The 11,124-nt window shown below is 40.2% G+C and overlaps 1 long non-coding RNA gene across 1 annotated transcript; it reads left to right on the forward strand.

Annotated features, from left to right (window-relative positions):
- Positions 1–2,302: 2,302 nt before the first annotated feature.
- Positions 2,303–3,992, forward strand: LOC109521729 (uncharacterized). Its single transcript, XR_002169421.1, has 2 exons — positions 2,303–3,240; positions 3,366–3,992. It is a non-coding gene; the product is annotated as an uncharacterized LOC109521729 (long non-coding RNA).
- Positions 3,993–11,124: the final 7,132 nt, after the last annotated feature.

Here is an 11,124-nt window from a genome sequence, read left to right on the forward strand (position 1 = left end):
CAGGGGGCAGCCGATGATTTTTTGTGCTGCCTTTATGACTCCTTGCAGAGCATCCCTGTCCTTAGCCGTACAGCCGGCATACCACGCTGTGATGCCGTACATCAATACGCTCTCCACTGTGGAGCGGTAGAAAGTGTGTAGCAGGTGTGAGCCCGTCTGGCATTTGTTCAGCAATCTTAAGAAGTGCAGCCTCTGTTGCGCTTTCCCGACCAAAGCCTCTGTGTTTGCATGCCATTTGAGGTCGTCTGTTACATGCACACCCAGGAACTTGAACGTCGAGACCTTCTCCACACAGACACCGCCCATCTGTAGTGGGGAGGGTTCTGCTCTCTTCCTCCTCCAGTCCATCACCATCTCCTTTGTTTTGCTGGTGTTCAGTAGCAAATTGTTTGATGAACACCAGCCTACGAGTCTCTGTACCTCCTCCCTATACGCCGTCTCATCGCCATTGGAAATGAGACCCACCAATGTAGTGTCATCGGCGAATTTCACGATGACATTTGAGTCACACTTGGGTGTACAGTCATGTGTGTACAGTGTAAATAGGAAGGGGCTCAGCACACCGCCCTGGGAGGAGCCCATGCTGAGTGTCAGTGTGGAAGATGTGTGGGGCCCCACCCTCACAGTCTGTGGTCGATCTGTCAGGAAGCTTCTGATCCATTCACAAGTGGGGGATTTAATCTATCAGGAAAGGATGTTTATTTTGTAGTTGACATGAAAAACTATTCTTTTCTAAAGACAGTGACGTACGCTGGCGCTGGGATGGACCAATGACTATAAAAATCGTAAAAAGTGAACGAATGTAATTTGTTGACGGTTATCTTAATCCATAGAGCCAGTTATTCCGGAATGATTATACCCTTATATTGTTTCATTGCTAAAAGAAAAAAAGGGTAATTTTTCAAAACATATTCAAAAAGGCATTAGGTGTCTGGAACCTATCGAAATACTATTCGGTCAGAATCTACCCGTTATCGCAGGCTACGCAATAATATGTTAAATTAATCAAATTAACTTTTTCAGGTTAAAAAAAGTCAATAAGTTTACACCAATGATTTAATTTACTGATAATTAACTAAAACAATCAATTATAATCATTGGATTATTTTTGTTCACAATAGTAAAATTCATACAAGAAACAAATATCAATGAAGTGAAATAAAACAAAATTCCTGATATGTGAATTGTGTTACATAAAATAATGTCATAAGATCATATTATATTAAGTCTAAGATGTATTAGGAGCTAAGAAACAGTATTATCAAAGAAAATATGAAATTAAACAGTAACAAGGAAGAAGGTTATGTCAGTAGTACAGTATTGAGAAGAGTGCTTCATGATCTGATAATACAAAAGATAACGAACATTTTTATAGCTACTGCCAAAAAGGCTGGCCGATTCAGGGTGTACCCCGCCTACTGCCCGGAGACGGCTGGGATAGGCTCCAGCACCCCCCGCGACCCTAGTGAGGATCAAGCGGTTCGGAAAATGAATGAATGAATGAATATATACACAACAATAAAACAATAATTTATAACAAAGAAAATAGAAAGCACCAAAACATTAAAACTAAAAATCAAGTCTGAGTCGTGCTGAGTCAAAAGCCAAAGAATAGAAATGAGATTTAAGACAAGTTTAAGAGATGGGCAGCAAGGCGGCTTGCCGGTTTCTTTTATTTGGGGAAATGACCTGGCTGGTGGTAAGGTGCTTCTGAATCCAGAAGTGACTGTGGTTCCTTTGCCAGAGGATACACACGGCTGAAGCATGTCATGATTCGATTTGGGACCAACAGGTGGCACTGTAGGGCTCCCCCTGCAGCTGCACACCTGTTAGTCATTACGCAATTAGTTGTATAAACGGACTCCCGCCCGACCACTCATTGTTTGTTTGTTTGTTTGCTGTTGCTGTCATGTTTGTCGGTCATGTTCTCGATCATGTTTTGGTTGACTGTTAGTTTTAGCTACAGCCTGGGGTTTGTTTGAGATTCTTTTTGTTTTTAGGACTTTGTTTGTTTTGGATTTAGTTTTCTGTGTTTTATCAATACACTTCAAGTACAGCCTGCTCCTCCCGCGTGCTTGCTTTTTGGGGTCCACCACCACCGCGCAAACGTGACAAAGCAAAAGTATCCAAAGGCATTTGCTCTCTGTGCTGTCACATGCGCAATGTCCAAAAGGCAAGAGTAGGATTCTTTCGGAAAACCGAATCAAAGTATTTCTCCATTTCCCCTTTATCCAATCCCTGCTGTGGAGGAAGCATTTGAACGAGTCATTGTTGACTGTTTGGGCCATTTATCGAAGACAAAGGGTGGGAGTATGTTCCTTTTGACAATTATGTGGTTTGCAACTTGATATCCCGAAGCTGTACCATTTGCATAAGATAAGTACTGCAACGGTTGTAAAAGCGCTCATCACGTTTTTTTTTTTTTCTCTGTTCGGTCTTCCTAAGATCGTTCAAACTGATCACGGGTCAAACTTTATGTCACGGATTTTTACGTACGCTATGAAACAGCTAAACATATCTCATTGTTGGTCGAGTGCATACCACTCTGAAAGCGAAGGGGCTATTGAGCGGTTCCATCAAACCCTTAAATCCATGCTCCATACTTACTGCTTTGACTCTGACAAAGATTGGGATGAAATACTCGTCTTTGCCATTTGGAAAGTTTCTCAGGAGTGGTTGGGCTTTAGTCCAGCAGACTTGGTGTTTGCAGACACTGTGAGAAGGCCCTAAAAGAGAAATGGCTGGGTGATGACAAACCGCAAAACCTGTTTGATTTTGTAACTCTCACTTGAGACTCCAACGAGCGTGTGAACTGGCAAAACAAAATATGTCGTTCAGTCAAACAAAAATGAAAAGCTGGTTTGCAAAAACACCAAAAGTTGCTCCTTCAGTCCAGGTGATAAAGTGTTGGTTTTAGTGCCTGTTCTGCTCTTCTGCTCATAAGGCCCACATTAGAGTGGGCCTTATGTTGTCAAAGAGAAACTCAACAGTTGTGACTACATTGTTGCCACTCCAGACTGGAGGTAGAGTAACAGGTTATGCCAAATTAACATGGCGAAACCCGATTTGGATCGGGAACCTGTCTTGCTGCAGGCTGTTGACAAGAAAAGTGATGCAGTTTTGGTGTTGCACAATGCCAAAATTGTCAACGTAGCCCCAGTAGGCAACGTGCTGTTCAGTACCGATACGACAGAGACTGGCATTGGCCTGTCCTCGTCTGTTGATAACGCCGATGATTATGTGGGTCGATCTGCTACAGTTGTTCAGCGGTGTTTGGCTCATGTTGATTAATACTTTCCACGTTACAAAAGCCCAATGTCAAGAAGTGATAATATTAATAGAGTCTCATCTTTGTCTGTTTGCAGATGTGCCCTCTAAGACTCGTGTGCTGCACCACAACATTGGGAGGATCATATCCAGCAGATTGACATCGTGTTTGATAGGCTGCGTGATGCAAACCTTTCACTGAACTTTGGCCAAGACACAGTGACTTATTTGGGCAAGGTGGTTGGTCATGGCTAGTTCAAATGTGCAAGCTAAAGCTGAGGCAATTCTTTCTTTTCTGGCTCCTCTTTCTCAGTGTCACCAACCTTTTTTGACCGAAGATCTACTTTTCAAGAAACCAACCTCCTGCGATCGACCCGTGACAGCATGTGAACACATATGCGCACGTGCGCACCCATGCACACCCATGCACACGCGTGTATACGCACACATGTATGCCATGATGAGCAACAGCCATAACAGCCTCTAACGTGAACAAAACTGAAAGATAAAGTAGATACAAGAGTGTCTGAAAAGGAAATCACTGCCTACCTCAGTAAAGACGTGACGTGGAGGCATGGGACAAACCTTTGCAGCGTATTAAGAACAGGAACTTCACTATCATAGCTCACATATACTGTTTTGAAATACTTCTCCTGGTGCTCCAGATTCCCATTCTTTGTCAATGTCATTTGTGAATTACAGATTAAACAAATTTTGAATGAGAATTTAAAAAAAACAAAAAAGATAAATTCCAAGATATTTCGCAAGAGCTCTGATCGCAAGCTGCAATTGCAGACTGCCGACCACTAACAACTTCTGCTGATGCAGGTCACGTGCCACCGTAGGATAAAGGTGACCTGCTTTTTTATTTTATTACATTTTTTAAATACTTTTCTTGAGAAACTGATTGGATGCTTTCGGTGCTGTGTACACTGACACAAAAATATAGAATATTTATAACAAGCACACAGACACACATTTTTTTTTTCATTTCCTGCTCCACCCCTCGCGATCGATTTAGGACCAGTCCACCAGCTACTGGTCAATCACGATTGACTGGTTGGGCACCCCTGGATTAGAGCATCCTGTCTCAGACTTTTCTAAGAAGTTGAATTGGCACCAATGCTGCTGTTCAACAATTGAGAAAGAGAGTCTAGCTCTTGTTTTGGCACTGAAGCATTTTGAGGTCTATGTTGGTGGTGCTCAGGTGGCTTCTGTTGTTTACACTGACCATAACCGTCTCACATTCCTGAATCGGGATAATGTCCTGGCCCGTGGATTATCGCGGTGCTGATGGATCGTGACCGTGAGTGTCACTCCTGGGTATTACTCCCGGTGGTATTACATGTGGTAGTGAGGGTTTGTGTGTAGTTTCTCTTGCCACTAGTTGGAGCTCCCGCTTCTCCTGCGTACCTGGTGTTCCACCTGGCAACAATCAACACTTCTGGGAAGAGCATAGAGCAGGGGTGCCCAAACTTTTTGGACCGAAGATCGACTTTTCGATCAACCAACCTCCCGGGATCGTCCCTTACCTTATGCACACACACACACACACACACACACACACACACACACACACACACACACACACACACCCACACACACACACACACACAAACGCCATGAGCCTGACATGGAGGCATGCGATGCACTTTTGCAGCCTGTTAACTGTCGTAGCTCACACGTACCGTTTTAAAGTGCCTCCCTGGGCCCTCTAGAGTCCTATTCTTTGCCCGTGCCCTCGGTGAATTGTACACGAAGCAAACTCTGAATGAGAATAATGACGATAAAAGATATAGCGCAACAGCTCTGATCACAAGCTGCAATTGCAGACTGCTGCGTGCTAACAACTTTTGGTGACGTAGGTCACGCGCCACCGTAAGTTAAAGATTTATCTGATTTATTTTATTTTATTTTTTAAATATTTTTTTGTGAAAATGAGACTGATAGGATGATTAGGGTGCAGTGTACATTAACACAAAAAATATATTACTAACATGTGCAAAGACACACAAATGGTTGGTTGTTTTTTTTCTCCTCTACACTCCTCGGATCTACTTGGGACCAGTCCTCGATTTACCGGTCGATCAGGATCAACATAATGGATAGAGTGTGCTGCAGGGGGTGCATTTGCTTTCAAATAAGACAACACATGACACATTGCACCACATACCTTGTACACTGTTAGTGGTGAGGTCAAACGTTGTTTTTGTTGTTGTCTAACTGCTTTTTTCAAAGCCGCCCAGTTTCATGCATGATTAGCATGCTGGAACTTTTCTTGTTTTCGTTTATTGTATTAGTTTGGGCAGGTGACCACCGGTAGCCTCATTAATTCAGTTTTCCTTTTCTAAATCTATTTTTTTTTCTTTTTCTTTGGTTATGTGGACATAACATAACATTGAATTCGCCAACCTTTGATTTGGGTTGGTCCTGTCATGTTCTGTTTTGATTGTGTTTCAGGTCCAGCTCGAGTGAAGGGCGTTTCCATCCAGGAGGTGCACCTGTGCCGTATTTTCCCATCAAGTCTTGCCATGTACTTAAGGACTGCCAAGCTGCCTGGTCTTTGTCTGATTATTGACTTTGTTTTGCTTAAAGTGGGGTTTTCGAGACCTCTCAATACTATTCATAGTCACTCTTGTTTTGTTCATCGAGCCTTGTTTGTATTTTTGTTTTTCAATTATTGCTCTTCATCAATGTTCTCGTGTTGTTGGACTTTTGATATTTCATTTGTGTATTCTCAGTGTTTTATTGAACCTTGCCTTTGCAAGCATTGTTTGTTTCCTGCATTGTTTTCCTGTGGCTCCTTGTGACCTGTGATTTCACTTTATACATTGTTGGTGTGATTTTCTTTAATAAATATTTTTGTTATCGCACATTGTCCTACTCTACATTTTTGTAATCCAAAAACATTATTCGTTTCGGTCGATCCAGTGTTGGCCCTACCTTTTTTATTTTTGGTCAGTCCTTTTTGGCTGTTTGTTTGAGGTTATTTTTGGGTGGGTGAAATAAAGATGTCGTTTGACCTTACTCCTTTTTGTCTCTGCCATCCTCCGTATGTTGCTGAGCCAAAGAAGGTGTAAAACTGCTTTTATTGTTAATAAAGGTCTAATATCTCTGAAATTTTATCAATTAAATTTAATTATTCGAGAACTATTTTTTAACATGATTTCTAAAGGTCAGAAAAGAGTCTAAAATGACTCCCAGAGACTTAAATTCTGTAACTAAGTGAAGTTCATGCCCCCTCAAAAACACACCGGCATTTGGAAGTATAATAATCTTTTTTTTTTTTTTAAGAACATCATGCACATATTCTTTATTTATTTTTGTGTGGGTATCGAGAAATAGACAGGACTTTGCTAGCCAGTCTTTGGTGAGTTCATCTGTGAGAATGCAGCCAGCTTCTTGCACACTTTTTTCTTTTCCTTTTTTTTTTTTTTTTTTTTTTTTTTTTTGCAGGAGTATATACTACTTCGTCGTCAGCATACATTTCAATTCGTATATTTGCATTGGTCTGGTATATCATTTACATAGAGTGAAAATTGAACTGTGCTCTGCGACTGGCAGGCAACCGATTCAGGGTGTCCCCCGCCTACTGCCCGAAGACAGCTGGGATAGGCTCTAGCACCCTTGCGAGGATAAAGCGGATCGGAAAATGGATGGATGGATGGAAAATTGAACTGGTCACAGTATGGAGCCCTGCGGGACCCCTACTGGTCACTCAAGAGAGGTTAATTTGACGTCATTCACCACCACACACTGTTTTTGGTTATTGAGATATGATTTCATCCAATTTAAAGCTTGTTCTAATAAATGTAATTTTGTTCATTTTGCTCAAAGAATTTTATGGTCAAGGAACACAACTGATAGTGTCTTCAGTTGAATAATGGGAGCGAAAGCCAAGTTGCTTGTTCAATTAATACTTTAAAAATCAATTTCCAATAATTTTTCAGACCACTGGTAATATGTGAATTAGACAATAATTTTAATTCTAGAATTTTTAATAGATGCATTCAACATGTGTGTAATTGGCTCTATCAATGTGTTCTTGTGCTCTTTTAAAAAGCTAATGTCGAGGCCAAAATCATCTATGGCCCTTGAGGTGTTGAGTGAGCTACTTCTACATTAGTTATCTAATTTATATCAAAAATTTAAATACCTGTATTAGAATCTATTACTGACTTACTTATTTGGTATCATAATCTCTACAGATGAGGGGGGCAGATGCAACTTGAATTTTGATTTAGGTCTTGACAAAAGGCATAAAATACTAAACTAATGGTTGCAGCGTGGTTTATCATTAAGAGGAAGAATTTTGGAAACCAAAGCTGAAGGTTTATCCCGATTTACATGTGATGCTTTGTATCTCAATGTAACCAAAAAGAGTTTGGACGATATAAACAAAATCCATCCATCTATCCATCCCTCCATTTTCAACATCACTTATCTCCAACAGTGTTGCGCGGGGGTTGCTGGAGCCTATCCCTGTGGACTTTGGGCAGAAGGCGGACTACACCCTTAACTGGCCGCCAGTCAGACACAAGGCACACAATATGGAAAAAATGCTTTTTCATTTTGTCTGGAAGAACAAAACCCATGAAATTAAAAAGTCAGTCATAAAGAACTCCTATGATAGGGCTGGCCATAACTTTTTGGACTTTCACACTCAAAACAATACCTTCAAAATAAATTTGTAAAACCAATTCTTCAACAACCCAGGCTCCATCTCGAATTTTATCCTAAATTTTACATCTTCTAAACTTTGAGACCTTAACTTCGTTTCATTTTATAACTATAGTATCTCAAAATTTCTCAATGAATGCTCTAATTTCTACAAACAGATGCTCCTCTCCTGGTCATTAATTTAGAAACACAATTTCTCGCCACACAGATTATTTATGGTACACCAAAGATATTGCATACAAACGTAAATCTTTATTTTATCCCAGGTAGTTTTCGGATAACATTCTTTTGGTTGGTCAGTTGTTAATCTGAATGGCTCACTTTTGACGCACCAAGAATTTTTTTGAAAATATAATGTCATTATTTCTGTTTCTGATACTGTTCCAAACTCTATTTCTCTTGGTGTTATGTTAAAAGTTTATCTGGTTACAACTTGAGGCTTAATTTATCACCGACTGATCCAACAAAAGCTTACATTGGAAAGATATGGTTTTCTCTGAAACATAATCACTATAATTTATGAAGACTTTTTCAGAAACAGTGGCCTCTATTTCAAATGTTATTTCTTCATGAGAAAAAGTTGTCAATAACCTTAATTGAAAAAAAAACACATTTGGAAGCTCCCTGCTAAATATTTTATGAACAACAAAGAAAAAGAAGTATAATTCACAGATGTTAACCAAGTTTTTTTTTTTTTTTTTTTTTTTTACAGGGGTTTATAAAAGACATGAACCCAGTTTGCTCTTTCTGTGAAGAATTCCCTATGGATGTGTTTTTCATTTGTTTTGGGATTAATCATTTTCAATCAAATTTTGGAAACAATTGCATTTTTTTCTGTTTTAGAACCACATTTGAAAAGATATTGTTTGGTTTCAGTAACAACTCATATGTGACAAAAAAAACACATTACTATATACTATTAATCTCTTTACATTGTTGTCTAAATGGCAGATACATAAATGTCGACATATTAACCAGAGACCTAATTTTTGTGTTTGCAAATGATTTCATACAATATATTAAAACTGTTGAGCAATCCACAAATGAGAAAGGACATAATACTGTTGTTTTTATGATATTTCCATAGTACAGTATAACATAGTATCCCCCTGGCTGTTATTCTTTATAATTGAATAGACGGTCCTGAAAACCTGGACTCACCCCCACTTAGTGGTAAGATCGGGCGGCCCGAGCCCGAGCCCGAGGCCAGGGTCAGGCCTAAAATGTCAATCATTGCTTTGGGTTCGGGTCGGGTCGGGCCCGGCTTCTCTCTCGCTGACTTTTTTTTTTTCGTTTCGAAACCGTCAATAATTTTGGCCACGAGAGACCGTGGTTCGCAAAAAAAAAAAAACTGTAGTCGCCTCATCACAACACGTACTGTTCTAAACTCCTGCAATGACAATTCAAAGAACTCCATCCTGTCTCTGTCTATTATCCTGCTGTCATTGTTTTTCTTTGTCTCTCTGCTTCTCTCTCTTAAAGTGCCACGCTAGATTCTTAAGGACGTACTGCTGGTGTGGTTAATGGCGCAATTTTCAAGCCGTCAAAATGACGGACGGCCTTAAATTTTTCTTACAACTATTTAAAAAAAATTCCGTCAACGATGGAAAATTGTCGGTTAATGTACCCTTTGCAGAAACAGAAATACATGTTTAAAAGATGTAAATATTTATACAGACTTGTTTAACTTAGATTTCGTGACAAAAGACAGGCTTTAATTTGTTATCACAAATCACCCCTCCTCCTCCCGAGTCATCACAAATAAAATGGGAAATGTCGGGTTTGCTTCGGGCTCGAGCCTGCAAATCAAGTTAATTGGTCGGGCTCGGGCCAGGTCGGGTTTAAATACCAGCGGGCCGGGTCGGGTCGGGCTGGATTTTTTTTGGCCCGATCTTACCTCTACCCCCACTCACCCATTTTTAATATGCTTACATTTATATTTTATATTTATTTATATACTTCTGTCTTCTACTTTCTCCCTTTCATAATTTTGCTGCTGTAAATCGGGAATTTCTCCATTGTGAGATAAATAAAGGCTTTCTTATCTTAAAGGTTTTCTTAATTTGTGTTGCTAAAAAACACTCGGTCCGATCATATTGCCCACACTTCAGTGAAGATTTGACCAAAACTAGCAAGTGAAAATTGCTTTCCTGTAGCAAAAACTATATTCTCAAGAGTAAATATTAATTGAAACAATTAATTTCCATCGACGTTTTAAGGTTACCTTTGTATTTTGGCCCAACGTATTCAGCGAGCTTCTGCGCATGCGCCGCAAATCGTGCAGCGGCCGTAAATAGGGCAGTTCAATAATGGAGCCATACCTGCCATTGCCCGGAAGCCCGAGCCCAAGTTTTTACTTTGTTACTACTTTACCGAAGTTTTAATTGAATTTTAAGCAGCAAAATTGCCAGAACAACAACCGTTGCCGCCACGCTTAAGCCGATGATGAAACACTGCCCCAATTGTGCAATTTTCGTACACTTGTACCGGCACTTTGGAACATTACACGCACTTCTCTACTTGTACAACTACTATGAGGACCGTAAGAAGCAGTGTGGGTGTTGGGAATGGCCCAAGTCAATGAATGGTAAGGAGATAATGCTGCATTCAAGGAAGGAAAATTACTCGTAATTTACTCGGATTGTCCCAGTTCCGACCTCAAAGCCTTCGGGGCGAATGTCAACAACAACGATGTCTGATTCCGATAAATTGTGTGTTGTTCTGGTTCATCACAACATGTTCTGACCGCCAGGAAACCTTTTTTTCATAATTTCCATAATTTCTAAAAAAGGGAATTTATTCAAATAATTCCATTCCTTTCGCCAACTAACTCCAGGGAGGGTGATAACGGCATGTCTTCGCGTATTCGGTACAAATCACGTTGTGTTACGTGAAGTTATTACGAATAACTTAGTTGATGTAATAATGAATAAATAAAGCATCACATACGTTAATAACATTGTAAATTACTTTTTGCCATTCACGGTCTGTGTCTCGATGGGGGTCGCCATTTCAGAAAGACACCACATTGGAGTCGGTCGTTTTTTTTTCCCGATTTTAAAACTCCGACCTCCCAGGTCAAAGGAGCGTGATACAGGTACAGTCGTGGACTTTCATCGGCCGGAAGTGAAAGAAGTCCATCGTCCTACTTTCCTCGAATGCAGCATAAGGGTGCAC

This window comes from Hippocampus comes, unplaced genomic scaffold, assembly GCF_001891065.2.
Source record: "Hippocampus comes isolate QL1 unplaced genomic scaffold, H_comes_QL1_v1.1 scaffold158, whole genome shotgun sequence".
Classification (NCBI taxonomy): Eukaryota; Metazoa; Chordata; class Actinopteri; order Syngnathiformes; family Syngnathidae; genus Hippocampus; species Hippocampus comes.